This window comes from Myotis nattereri (assembly GCF_964212035.1).
Source record: "Myotis nattereri genome assembly, chromosome: 13".
In the NCBI taxonomy this organism is placed as follows: Eukaryota; Metazoa; Chordata; class Mammalia; order Chiroptera; family Vespertilionidae; genus Myotis; species Myotis nattereri.
The window spans coordinates 9772758-9786557 of NC_138088.1; the positions used below are offsets into that span (position 1 = coordinate 9772758).

At 39.7% G+C, this 13800-nt stretch overlaps 1 long non-coding RNA gene and 1 pseudogene across 2 annotated transcripts in view; one reads left to right on the forward strand and one right to left on the reverse strand.

Annotated features, from left to right (window-relative positions):
- The window catches only part of LOC308528709, a 260832-nt gene extending 251512 nt beyond the window's left edge, over positions 1–9320 (forward strand). Inside the window, exon 3 of the long non-coding RNA XR_013996727.1 lies at positions 9230–9320. This is a non-coding gene — a long non-coding RNA (uncharacterized lncRNA). The remainder of the gene's footprint in view (positions 1–9229) is intronic.
- LOC308529127 (small ribosomal subunit protein eS8-like) lies at positions 2659–3435 on the reverse strand (annotated as a pseudogene). Its single transcript has 2 exons — positions 3405–3435; positions 2659–3263 (listed from the first exon to the last, which is right to left on the reverse strand). The product of its transcript is annotated as a small ribosomal subunit protein eS8-like (transcript).
- Positions 9321–13800: the final 4480 nt, after the last annotated feature.

Below are 13800 nucleotides of genomic sequence, written 5' to 3' on the forward strand. Positions count from 1 at the left end.
GAAGGAGATAATGCAAATAGCAGCAAAGAAAAAAGAAGAAGAAGAAGAAGAAGAAGAAGAAGAAGAAGAAGAAGAAGAAGAAGAAGAAGAAGAAGAAGAAGAAGAAGAAGAAGAAGAAGGAGAAGAAGAAGGAGAAGAAGAAGAGGAGGAGGGGGAGCTCAAGAGGAAGAAGGAAACGTGGCCTTAGCAGCAGAGAAGCCGTTGGAAACCCAGAAGTGTAGGGAGAGAATCCAGGAGCCACAGGAATCTGGAAAGTAGAGGAACTTGAAGAGAAGACCAACATGTGTGATCATTATCATACACATTCTAACTAGTCAGAAAATTGCATATGCATGGACGTGTCTATGCTATTACCCACCTGTGCCATGGCAGGTATAATTACAAGGAAGGGAGCATTTAGCATCCATCTTGAGATATGTGGGGACTACCTCAGAGCAGTTTAGCATACCATAATTACTACAGCCACATGGATTCAAATATAAGCTGCATGGTTTTGATCCTCGGCTCCTCCACATAAGCCTTCTTTCACTTAGGACAATTGTGCCATTCTAATTTTCTTCACCAGAAAAAAAGGCTAATGATTATGTAGATTTATTTAATACCTATTCCCTTAAAATTAACCTTAGGCCTTATTGTGCTCTCCTTATTAAATTTTATTTAAGGAAGCAAAACACTTGAGGAAATTTTCTATTAACCACTCAGCGTTTATCTGAGTCATCCTGGTTCTGGAAAATTTTGTATTTCTCATTTCTATTTGACTAAAACCACTCTAAGGGTTTCTAATGAATATCTTCCTGACTATTCAGATCCTGTTGTGACAGATTTCTCATGTAAGAACTGGAGCTCTTGCAGACCCAGGCCAGGAAAGAATGAGAAAGGGAGGCCGATGGGAAGAGGGGAGAAGCTCTGGTCAGAGATCCCGTGTTGAGCACTGTGTTTACACAGATGGTTAAGATTATTGCTGCACACCTCGGCTTTGAAGTGCTGGTTTTCAAAGGGGCGAGGGTGATAGGTATGTCACTTTTTATCCAACTATATTTCATTTCCTTTTGAAATACTGCTCCTCTTTCTTCTGATGGCGATCTCAATTGTGGGAGGTGAACATTTCACCCAAACAGAACAAATCAGCATCAGCCCTGCGATTCTGCTTAAACCATCAAGAAGAAGGTCCTCATTCTCTTTGGAGACATACAACTGTAATGGTTACATGAGTTAAGAGATGCTTCTGGAAATATTTGCCTGAAAATGAGGTCATCACAGAAAAAAGCCGAGTCAAAAGATGAATAGAGGGAAGTTGTGTCTCCATGAAACTGACTTCCTGGAGCCAGCTGTCTTTGCCTCTAACTCATCTATGAACCTTCTGGTTGCATTGATGGTTCTCACAGGGTGGCACCTGGAGCAGGAGCAGCCCCAGCAGCAGCACCAGGGAGCTTGTTAGAAGTGCAAATCCTCATGCCCCAACAAAAGCCTATTGAAGCAGAACCTCTGGAGCTTGGGCCCAGCAATCTGTGTTTGAACAAGCTCTCCCGGGGATTTTGATGAGTGCCCCTGGGTTATGTGAATTGCTGGGCTCTATTTGCTTATTTAATTTCATGTACACACACACACACACATACCTATACATAGATATACATGTATGTAAATAGATTACAAAAAGAATCTGTTCTTGATTTAGCAAACTATTCATTTAATCATTAATTCAATAATCCATTTGATAAAATTTACTAAGTTCTTAGCATCTATAGTATATCTCTAGATGTTTAGAATAAAAAATAAGTATGTTTTCTAATTTCAAATAGCTTTCAAAATAAGAGATAGCTAGGAATAATAAATACTTAAGCTGCCATTCTTCTGCACCCATGATAGTCACTCCTAAACGAATTGCTATCATAATCCTTCCCAATAAAGTAATTCAGTCAATGCCAATCTATCAGAGTAGGCTCAAGATAATACATCAGTCATCTCTTGGATTGAAAGAAAAATAATTTTACTATTTATTTTTAATTTTGCATATAAATTATATTTTAATATAAAGTGGTTTGGGTAATAACATATAGGGTATTTTTAGTGTGAGTCAATAATATCTTGACCAATCTTCTTGGAACAATATACTTTGTATTTTACTAGAGGCCCAGTGCATGATTTCATGTACCAGTGGAGTCCCCCGACCTGGCCTACAGGATTGGGCCAAAACTAGATCTCTGATATCTCCCAAGGAGTCCCGGATTGTGAGAGGGTGCAGGCCAGGCCCAGGGACCCCAATGGTGCACGATTGGGGCCAGGAAGGGGTAAGGAATGTTGGCCAGCCAGGGAGGGCTCCAGGGTGTGTCTGGCCCATCTTGCTCAGTCCTGATGGGTTGGACCCCAGCAGCAGGCTAACCTACTGGTCAGAGCATCTTCCCCCTGGTGGTGAGTGCATGTCATAGCAAGCGGTTGAGCAGCCTTAGCATATCATTAGCATATTATGCTTTGATTGGTTGAACGAATAACCAGTCAACGAAACACTTAGCATATTAGGCTTTTATTATATAAGATTACCATTACCTAATATGTAATGGTAATATTATATGTATCCATAGCATTTTAGGGGTTTTTCATTTATTTATTTTAAAGACTAAACACCTTTATTACATGAGCTAAGATATAAGGGAAGAGGATTTATTTGTCTTTCGGGGCCTTGATATTCCTCTGATAAAACTCCAGCTCCTTTCCCTCTAGCACATGGTCCTCTGTGTGGCCACATGGGCCTGGTCTTGAAGGGATGTGTGCAAGAATCTTGCCTTGCTGGAACCGCTCCTCGAAAAGACTGCTGATTTTGGCATTCTTTTTCCCTTAACATATATCTGAGTTTTCTTTGATTGTTTCTTGTTGAAAATCTTTTCTTCCTCAGGAATTAATTTGGCACTCTTCTTGTGGCATAGGGGCAGTGCCTAGTGGGACTCACACCACTGTCTCTGAGTGTGTGTCAATGAACAGGGGCAGTTCCTTACTAGGGCCTTAGTGTGGACCCATTTGTTGTTGGATGCATTGTAGACAACATCAATAATCCTTCTTCTGTGCATACAGCACTCGGAACCCCAGGAGGAGTTGCCTACATCCAGCCTCAAGGTTTGGTACTTCTTGTTACCTCCTCGCACATGGACTGTGCATATGTGGTGGGTGGGGGCCAGTCTTAGCATTGCCAGCAGGATGTCCCAGCTCATATTTTCTCTTCTTGTGGAAGGACTTTCTCTTGCCCCTGGTCTTATGGCACTTGGTGCCAGCTGGAAGGATAAAGTGCAAAATATTCTCTAGTTAGAATTGCAATTCATTTACTTAAGAAACTTTTGGATATGTTTAATATAAAATGCAATACCAATTTTACAGATGTGGATATTGGTGTCAGAAAGCATACTGCTTTTTACCTGTATTCACCACAACTTCATTGTTCAGCATTCAACGTGACTGATTAGAGATCTTTGACAACATTTATTCCAACAGACTGGATCTATTGGACCAGCTGCTGACAGAACCTGATTGGGAATTACATACAGATTGGAGCAGCTTCATGGAGAATGGTCAACAATGAGAGTAAATGGTAGTTGATATAGACAAGGTAATAGAAGTCCCTTGCTGTAGGGCCCTCAGCATAAAAGGCTGCACTGATAGCTACAACAAAGCCTTGGACTTATCCAAGGGAAAGAATGTTATCATCCACACTGATCTTACATATGCCTTCATGGCAGTCCATGCCCATGGGGTAATGTGGAAAGAAAAATGTTCTTAACCTTGGGGAATAAGCGCATCAAACATGCAAAGGAGATTTTAAAATTGCTAGAGGCAGTGACTCCACTAAACTAGATTGCCATAATGACCTGCCCAGAACATCAGAAGGACAGTTCCCCAAGAAGCCAGGGAAACCAAACTCCCAATAAAGCAGCAAGACAAGCCACTTGACGGCCACCACTTCTTGGGGCTTTAATTCCCACCTGGACTTGTCAGAATTTACATCCCATTACAAATAACAAGATGAGGATCAGGCCCATGGATGGAAATTCTCTAACATTGACCCTAATTCTACATGAAAGATCAACACTCATGATCTGATCTTACTCCCTGAAGCTCTATAGGTGAGTTCTCCATCCATTTACCCTTAAAAGGATCCAGAGTTTTGAAGAGAGGAATTGTTACTCTAGATCAAGCATGTCAAACTCAAAGGCTAACATGGGCCAAATAAGCAAGGTTTAAGTGTATGTGACCACAAAAAAACAAAAGCTTCAATTTTCATAGAAACGTAAGTTTATTTAGATAGAGACATGCTGACTACAAAGAGCTGAAATAAATGAGTCATTGTTAACATAAAATAATAGAACATTTTAATAAAAACGAATATTTTTTCTTGAACATTAACTTACCAGACACTACATGTATAACACAAATAAAACTATTTTTCTTGTTCTCCTAAAGCGAAATATTTTCTGTTGTGCATGCCAAACAAGTCAGTCCAAAACTAATGACATAGCAATGGGCTGCTAAAATACTCTCTGCTAGTATTAGTGGAGAGAAATGGTGCACCTGCACATAAGGCACATAAAGGAAATGAATGCAACACAACTATAGTATTTAATCATTAGCAGATGTTGTAGTTTGTTATTAATAATTATTTTACAGGATATTGTAAAAATTAAGTCATGAAATTTTTATTCAAATGTTTCTTACATACAGTTATATTGGCTGGACCACAAAAATATTTGTCGTGGGCTGCATGTGGCCCATGGGCTGTGAGTCTGACATGCTTGTCCTGGATACTCAGGTCACTGGGGAGTCTCCCCAATTGGACATGCTTGCTCAGCAGGAAGTTTTTACACTAAGTACAGGACCTAAGTTTCTGAAAACTAGAAAGATGAATAGATTGGGTTCAAGAGCTCCAAAAGCTAGAAAAATGAGTGGACAGGGCTCAAGCATGCCCAGATGCTAGCAAGGTAATTGGACAGAAGAAGCCCACACTTCCCTATAAGCACTAGGGGCTAGAGCAGGAAGAAGAGATGGGTTTGGGGACAGGAATCTACCATTCTCCCAGGTTGTGTGGCACCTTAATAAAACCTCTTTCCTTTTATTTTATTTTTTATTTTTTTATTGTTTAAAGTATTACATATAGTTTGGCTTTTGCTGTGAAAGGCAGCCAAACATATGCTGTTTTTGGTTACAATTTTCCAGTCCAATGTCTCAGAACTGAAAGACAGAAGGAAAGAGGGAAAGAGCTGGGAATCCTGTCCAGGATGAAAGATGTGTCTTAACTCTTAAGCACCTAAGGGATACTGGAAGACAACACAGCATTATGGTATAACAAGTAACGGAGAGGAGCCTCAGAGTCAAATAGGGGTCAATTACAACTTGAATTTGGCACATGTTCTCTCTGGGCACAGCACTGATGGGATAACCTTATATCAGATTACTGGCCAATCCTTAGGTATTCTGTTCGATCTTGTAAGCTTCAGTATCATCTATCTCTTTGGTAGTGATTTTGCTTTGGAAAATACAAACAGAATCCGAGAGAAAACATGGAGATAAAAAAATCCCATTAAAAGTCATGTGGTTCTTCATCATGAGTCTGATAAATACACAAATAACAACAAAAATGCAAATAACAACAACAAAATATAGATAAATTGGACATTATAAAATGAAAACTTTTTTTGGCTTTGAATGACACTGTTAAGAAGGCAAAAAGACAACCCAGACAACAAGAAAAAGTATATGTAAATCACATATCTGATAAAGCTCTACCATCCAGAATATAAAGACCTCTAATAACTCAACACGAGAAAAGACAAATAAACCAAGAGAAAAAAAATGGACAAAGGACTTCAATAGCTATTTCTCCAAAGAATATACACAAATGGCCAACAAGAATATTAAAATATGGTAACATCATTAATCACTAGAAAATTGCAAGTCAAAATCACAATAAGATACCACTTCAAACCCACTGGGATGGCTATAATAATTTTTAAAATATTTAATAACAAGTATTATGACAGTTGCATAATTGGAAGGCTCACAAATTGCTGGTGGGAATGTAAAATGTTACAACTGCTATAGAACAAACTGAATGAATGCAAAATAGAGACAGACTTCTAGACAAAGAGCAGGCAGACAACTATGGTGGGGTGGGTGGAGGAATTGAGCAAAAAGAGAAAAAAAGAGAGAGAACTCATGGACATGGACAGCAGTGTGGTGATGATGGGGGTAGGGGAGGGGGTATAGGTGGAAGAGGTCATAGAAGGGATAAATGATGATGAAAAAATAACATGAAATAAATAAAAATAGATAAAATAAATTAAATTAAAGAAAGAAAAGAAAACACTTTGGGGTTCTTCAAAAAGTTACACATAGAATTATCATATGACAAAGCAATTCTATTCTTGGTTATTTACCTGCCAAAATTAAAAGAGGTGTTGAAACCAAAAGTTGTACATTAATGTTCTAGCAAGACTATTAATTAAAGCACAAAGATAGAAACAACCCATGTGTCTGTCACCTGATGAATGGATAATCAAAATGTGGTATGTCCATACACTGAAATTATGTGGCCATAAAAAGGAATGAAGTAGTCATGCGTGCTATAACATGGATTAACTCTGAAAAGTGAAAGAAGCCAGGCATAAAAGACCATATCTTATATGATTTTACTTATATACAATATCCATATCTGATAAATCCATAGACAGAGAAATCAAGTTTGTGGTTGCCAGTGGTTACAGAGAGGTGGTAATGAAGAGTGACTTTTTCATTGTTGAAGGGTTTTCTTTTGGAACAATTAAAATGATCTGAAACTAGATAGAGGTGATGCTTGCATTTACACTGTGAAAATACTAAATGTCACTGAATTGTATATTTTTAATGATAAATTCTGTCCTGTGCATTTTCCCACACATGTACACATACCAAAGATCTCTAGTGTAGAAAACAGATCTTTTTATTTGCATATAGAGTAAATATAAAGAATTGCCTGACACCTCAGATTCCCACGAGATGATGCAATGAGAAGCAGATGTCACCGGAACATGCAGCAGAATTTGCACCACAGGAGAGGAATCCCAGAATATAGGAACTCCATGTGTAGAGATCTATTGGCACAGCTTCCATTCACTCTTCTGAGATAAAGAGAGAAAACCTTTTCTTCCTTTCAGAATGTAAACCAATACTCTCTGGCGGAGGAAAGAAAGGCCTCTACCCCAGAATGTAAGCAATTGTCTCAAAAGGAGATAAAATATAAACCCCCATCTCTAGATCATATTGCCCTTATAATGGTAGAAAAATAGCTCTGAAGGATAAAAGACAAGTGTCTCTGAGTTTATTCCCCCTAGCATTTGAACAAATGACTGTTGGGGAGAAGAAATATTCTCTATCTTCATGTCCTGTCAATTTTCATTATTCAGAAGGCCTCAACCATGTAGGAACACAGAAACACACACACACACACACACACACACACACACACACACACACACGTCAAACTATGTTTCAACACTGGTCTAAAAAATTAAAAGCTGTCTTCCACATCAGAGTGGCTCAGGGGTTGAGCTTAGATCTATGAACCAGGAAGTCCCTTCTTATTCCTGGTCAGGGCACAGGGGGGTCATGCAGGAGACAGCGGATTGATGATTGTTTGTCATCATGGATGTTTCTATCTTTCTCTCCTTCTCCCTTCTTCTCTCTGAAATCAATAAAAAATAAAAACGAAAGCTGTCTAATCTGAAGTTTGGTTTCTTTGGCTTTGCTCTTTTGGCTTTGAATAGCTCCAGGGAACTCATACCTTTGGGAACCACTTATTGTATCTTTGAAACGAGTCCATTTCTTGGGTTGCGCTGGGTTGTCATTATAAAGAAGTCATAGAAAGAAGGGGGTTTATTATATGTGGAATATAGACTCACTAGAGGCCTGGTGCATGAAAATTCGTGCACTCAGGGTGGGGTGGGGGGTCCCTCAGCCCGGCCTGTGCCCTCTCTCAGACCAGGAGCCCTCAGGGGATGTCCAACTGACAACTGAGGCCTGCTCCCTCGGGGGAGTGGGCCGAAGCCACAGTCTGGCCTCGCTCTGCAGGAGGTGACCCAAGAGCCGATTGGGGGACGGAGCCAGCCAGCACGCGGCCAGCCCCACCCCCCATCACCCCGCTGCTTCCTCCAGTGGCCTCCATCTGCGGGAGGCAATCGCCCCTCCACCACTGCAGGTCTCTGCTGCCCCCCAGTCGCCATCCCCTTCCTCTGCCTGCTGGCACCTGTGTTGGCTGGCCTGGTGCCACCTTTTCGCCGGCCCTTCCCCAAGCTGAACGGTCATTCCACCATTCGGTCTATTTGCATATTAGGCTTTTATTATATAGAATAATCATATTTAATATACAGATAAATAGTATTTATTAATGTCTTTTATTTAATGTATTTAGTACCTTGTAGAAATAGCTACTATAAGAGGACTTTAAATCAATTCCTAACAGTATACTTCCTTTTCATTTTATTTTATTTATTTTTTTAAATATATTTTATTGGTTTTTTTACAGAGAGGAAGGGAGAGAGATAGAGAGCTAGAAACATCGATGAGAGAGAAACATCAATCAGCTGCCTCCTGCACATCCCCCACTGGGGATGAGCCTGCAACCCAGGTACATGCCCTCGACTGGAATCGAACCTGGGAGGGACCCTTCAGTCCGCAGGCCGATGCTCCATCCACTGAGCCAAACCGGTTTCGGCCTTTTCATTTTATTATCAATCTCTTATTTAATGAACTGTGATGGTTATTTTTCTTCATTTTTTTTCCTGCTCAAAGGGTGATGAAAAACCTTATATAATTTTCCTTTAAAATCTTGCCAATATATTTGGCTTTGAAAAGCCTAGTCTAAAATGTAAATTTCAGCAGGGTTCTGCATTAATCAACTGATTTTTAATTGTAAAGAGTGACTAGAAGCACTGTATCAGGAAACAAAGAGATTTAATAGACATACCACTTGGGTCATAAGAACTTTTCATAATTCAGTCACTTCTCTCTAACTATCTACTAAAATGGAGGTAGTGCCTGCCCAAACAATTAATGTTAAGATTATATGATAAGTGTTTGGAATATTTCCTTATGGAAATATTCGCATATCGGAGGTGACAACCCTAGGATCTAAGACAACAGGGACAGTAGAATGTCAGTTTTGAAAATGGAAACCATTTATCCAACAAATAACTGTTACGTTCCCAATTTACAGGTAAGAAAATGAAGGCTGGGTGCAACTGAAAATGCAACATGTATGTGTGGACTTGAATCCAGCCTTGCGCAGCTACCAGTTGACATTGGGTAATTTCAAAAACTCTGCTTACTCACCTGCAAACAGAGTCATTATTTATATGGTATTAAAAAAATGTGCCTATACTAATAAATCAGTATTTTTTTACTCTGACATGGATTGCTTTTCTCATGGCTACCTCTTTTTCTCCTCTATATCTTGTCTTTAAAGAAACCCTTTATTAGAAACTTTCCTGTCCCTTTCCATCAGAGGGTGCCACCATTAGGCTCTAATATCACACCATGCGTTTTCCTTAAAGAGCTGATCAAAATTTATAATTGTATAATTTTATGATTACTTGTGTTTTGATCTCTTCACTACTAGACTGTAGGGTTCATGAGGGGCTAAGATTACATACATTGCCTTAACTATTGTGATTCTAGCATCTAGACATTTCTTTGTCTATAGGTGCCCAGAAAATATTTGTTGCATGAATAAAAAACATTAATTATAAGTAAATAGTTTTTTTTTCTTTTTTCTAAATATGTTTTTATTGGTTTCGGACAGAGAAAGGGAGGGGGAGAGAGAGATAGAAACATCAATGATGTGAGAGAATCACTGATTGGCTGCCTCCTGCACTCTCCCTCCTGGGGATCCAGCCCACAACCCATCATGTGCCCTGACCAGGAATTGAAAGGTGAACTGGTTCCTGAGTCGACACTCAACCACTGAGCCACAGAGCCTGGGCAATAAATAGCTTTTTAAAGGAGAAAACAAAAAGGCCTTCAACCGAGCTGCTGGAGCATAAATGACTTTTTTAATTTAATTTTTAAATCACAGTTTATATTCAATATTATTTTGTGTTAGTTTAGGTATAATAATTAAACAATCACTAGTACTTTTTATAATTAATAATGAGAAGGGCAAATAATTCAAGCCTCAGAGAGAACAGTAGTCCTCAAAGGTAGTGTTCTTTTATTCAATCTAAATGTCACTGAAAAAAATGATATTGACTCCAAATTGGTTATCTTATAAATAGCTTCTCCACTGGGGGAAAGTTACAGAGCTTCCATAGCAGTGAATATAATTAGCTTATTGTCTCTCTGTGTTAAACTGTCTGAAGAGGAAGAAATGAAACCTCTCATCTCTTCACTTCCTTTACCAGGGGGAGATTCTTAGAGGAAAGAAAGTAAAGAGGGGTGACACTGCCTAATATCCTTGACAGAACAGTTACTAGACCTATGAGAAAATAGACTAATAATAATATTTGTTAGGAAAGGGGTTCTTATATGTTGAACAAAGATGTCTCTTTAAGGATTGCTTGTAACAGGAGAAAAGGGTGAACAGGAGAAGGAAAAGGAGGAGAAGAAAAAAGACCCATCCCTTATGGATGTATGAGGCATGGCTCCCTGGACAAAACCGGGGTATAAAATGAAGATGATTCAGAGATTAAATTCTTTCTATTCCTGTATCTAACTTAGAGAACTTACCTATTCTGAGTCAAAATGTGTGTCCAGTGTTAAACACAAACAAACTAACAAAACACCGATGAGTTGTTTTGATTTCCTAGAGTCCTCAATTGGCTTCTGGGCTTCTTGATTGTCTGCATTCCTGAAATTACTAATTAAAGCTTAAGGTGGGGTAAGAGTTTTCATTCCTATGAGTCTGACTTGACAATCGGAAGCTTTGTGTTACTTCACCATCTATGACCCTCTTCTACCAAAACACATTCCAGCTTCAGATGTCCATGTGGAATATTGACCTCAGCAAAGGAAACATCAAAATGAAAACCTCTCTAGGTAGGAATTACAAAAACATGTTGCTTTCCTGACAAAATGAGACACATTGCTTGGAAAGTCTCTGCCTTTCCCTCGTCCGGAATGTAGATGTGATTCCTGTGGAAGCAGATGCTGCTTTTTGACCGGAAGAACCAAAAAAAGTAATAAAGTCCAAGAGTTTAAAATAAGCACTAACATCAATATATTGAAGTTATTGGAATAAAGTCATCAGCCACAGAGCTCAGACTTATTATTTAAGACAAACATATCTCTATTATTTAAGCTACTGTAGCCTTTTCAGTTGCTTGCAAGCAACAGGAAAAATGCATTTCTAAATTATAGAGTCCCTATTAAAATGTCTGGAATCATCTCAGTCAATGTTGGGGAAGGTCAAATAAATTTTAAAGTGTTTTAGATACCAACTCTCAAGAAGCCACTGTTGCTTTAAAGACTAAAAGAGGACATCCGTTTACAGAGTAGCTTTTTCCCTTTGCTCTACTGGCCAAACTCACAAAATTTGAACTGTCAGTGTTTAAATTTTCCATTGTTCACTCAAATGAGAAAAGGGGAAAGGCCACGAAATCAGAGAGGCTTAGACTGAACTCCATTAAGTTGTCACTGCAGCAAAAGAGAAACGTAAGTGACGTCCCCAAATGACTTCAACATGACTTCATAGAGGCGCAGAAGCCACACTGTCTGCTGTAGGAGGCAGCATTTCTGTGGAGATGAGGGGGGTCATGAAGCAGAGCACCCTGCTTTCTGTCCTGGGACCTCTGTGTGGGGAGCTCCATTGCACATGGGCATGGGGACTTCAGGTGGGAGCACAGCTATATTATCATAGCAGGAGTGACCTCTGGGCTCTTGTCTGGAGGTCATGATCACACACAGGGTTTCTTCAGACACACTCAAAAAGGCAGCCTCACCAAGTAAGGTAGGAGGATACAAAGAGCACAATGTAAAGGAATCAAGTTTTTTAAAAGAACTAAAAACCAAGTTTTCCTTTTTTTTGAATACCTAGATTTATGGAAGTTTCCAGTGAGAAAAGATATCAGGAGTCATAAATTCAAAAGTTGTTATTTGATAAGTGAAAAATAGAGTCCAATGAGGGTGAGTAATAACATAAGTCACAATAGGCAATCGTCAGCAGGAGAACCTAGGCCTCTGAACTGGTTTCACTTTCTTTCGTACAATTACGCTACAATACTTTCCCTTTCTAGGCGAGTGTAAAACCAAAGATAAGTGACGTAGGCAAACATAGACCATATATGCTTCCTGAGCAAGTGGATAATATTACAAATAATATGATCTTTATGAGGTGACCTTGCAGGAATGCTAGGGAGCAGAGGGCTTGAATTTTCTTAGCATTGGATCAAGTGGTTTCTTTCTGAACAGGATGCAAGGGTGATTTTTTCCCTGGTTCTTGCCTAGGTGGATTAGGAGAATGAAGCCATGGACAAAAGGTGGTACATGAAAAGGTGGAAATTTATTGGAAACAAGTACAGACTCCCACATTGGGCGGGGGGGCGGGGGGGAGTCCCAAAGGGAATAGCCCACTAAACCCCTTTTCCTAAGGTTTATAAAGGCTGCAGTTCTTTGTCTCTTGATGCTACCTTCTTATTGGTAGAATATCAACTTCAAAGCTTAAAACCCACGTGGTGCCCCCCTATTTCTCTCCGCCTTCAGTGGTAGAATTCCCTAGCTCCTGTGAAAATCTGTTTTCCTCTTTCTCTCATTTGTCAGCATTTCTTTATCCCCTGTGAAAGTTTGTCTCCTGTTTCTCCCCGTACCCTGTGGCTTTCCCCCATCTTCTGTGAATGGATGTCTTCCTTTTTCCTTATCCTGTGGCACCTTTTGTTCTCTGTGAATGTATGCCTTTTGGCAGATCCAGGCCCCCGACCAACTATGTCTTCCTCCCATGGACCCCCTAATTCCTAAAACTCCTTAAACCTGCCTATTTTACCCCTAAAACTCCTTTCAGTAGTATAGATAGGACATCTGATCTGTCAGCGGTAAGCCCTAGACATGTTTAATTCCACTGAGCAGAAGCCCTGCTGTTATCCTCACTTTGTGTGTTCTCATGGCTTAGATTTAGCTTTGGTTTCTGAGCTGCTTCCAGCTTATTTTCAGGGACAGCAGTCTGCCTGGTGGATCTGATACAACCCTCGTCCAACCCTTGCCACTCTTCACTCAGCACTGCTGGGCCTCTGGGTGACTTTGATGATACATTTTTAGAACCACGTAGGTGTCAGTGGCCCCGCTTGAATTCATATGAGCCCACAATACATAGAACATATTCACAAAAATACATGAAGATCACAATTTACCTGGATCAACATCAAATTTATCAAGATATTAGACATTGTAACTTGGTCTATGTGTCCCGCAACCTGAATCTCCACCTGAGCCTCGCTTACCAATCACTAGTGTAATTCTCTTCTCTCCATAAGAATATCACTGAAGTCTTACCATACACTGTAGGTTGTCAAGTAGTGATGATATTGTATGAATTCTTCACTATCATAATAGCTTTAAAATTCTTCCAAATAGCCTGGCCAGCATGGCTCAGTGGTTGAGCATCGACCTATGAACCAGGAGGTCATGTTTCAATTCCTGGTCTGGACACATGCCCAGGTTTCAGCTTGATCCCCAGTATGGACCCCTCAGGAGGCAATCAATCAATGATTCTTTCTAATCATTGATGTTTCTATCTCTCTCCCTCTTCTTTCCTCTCCAAAATCAATAAAAATATTTTATAAAATTAAAAAAAATTCTTCC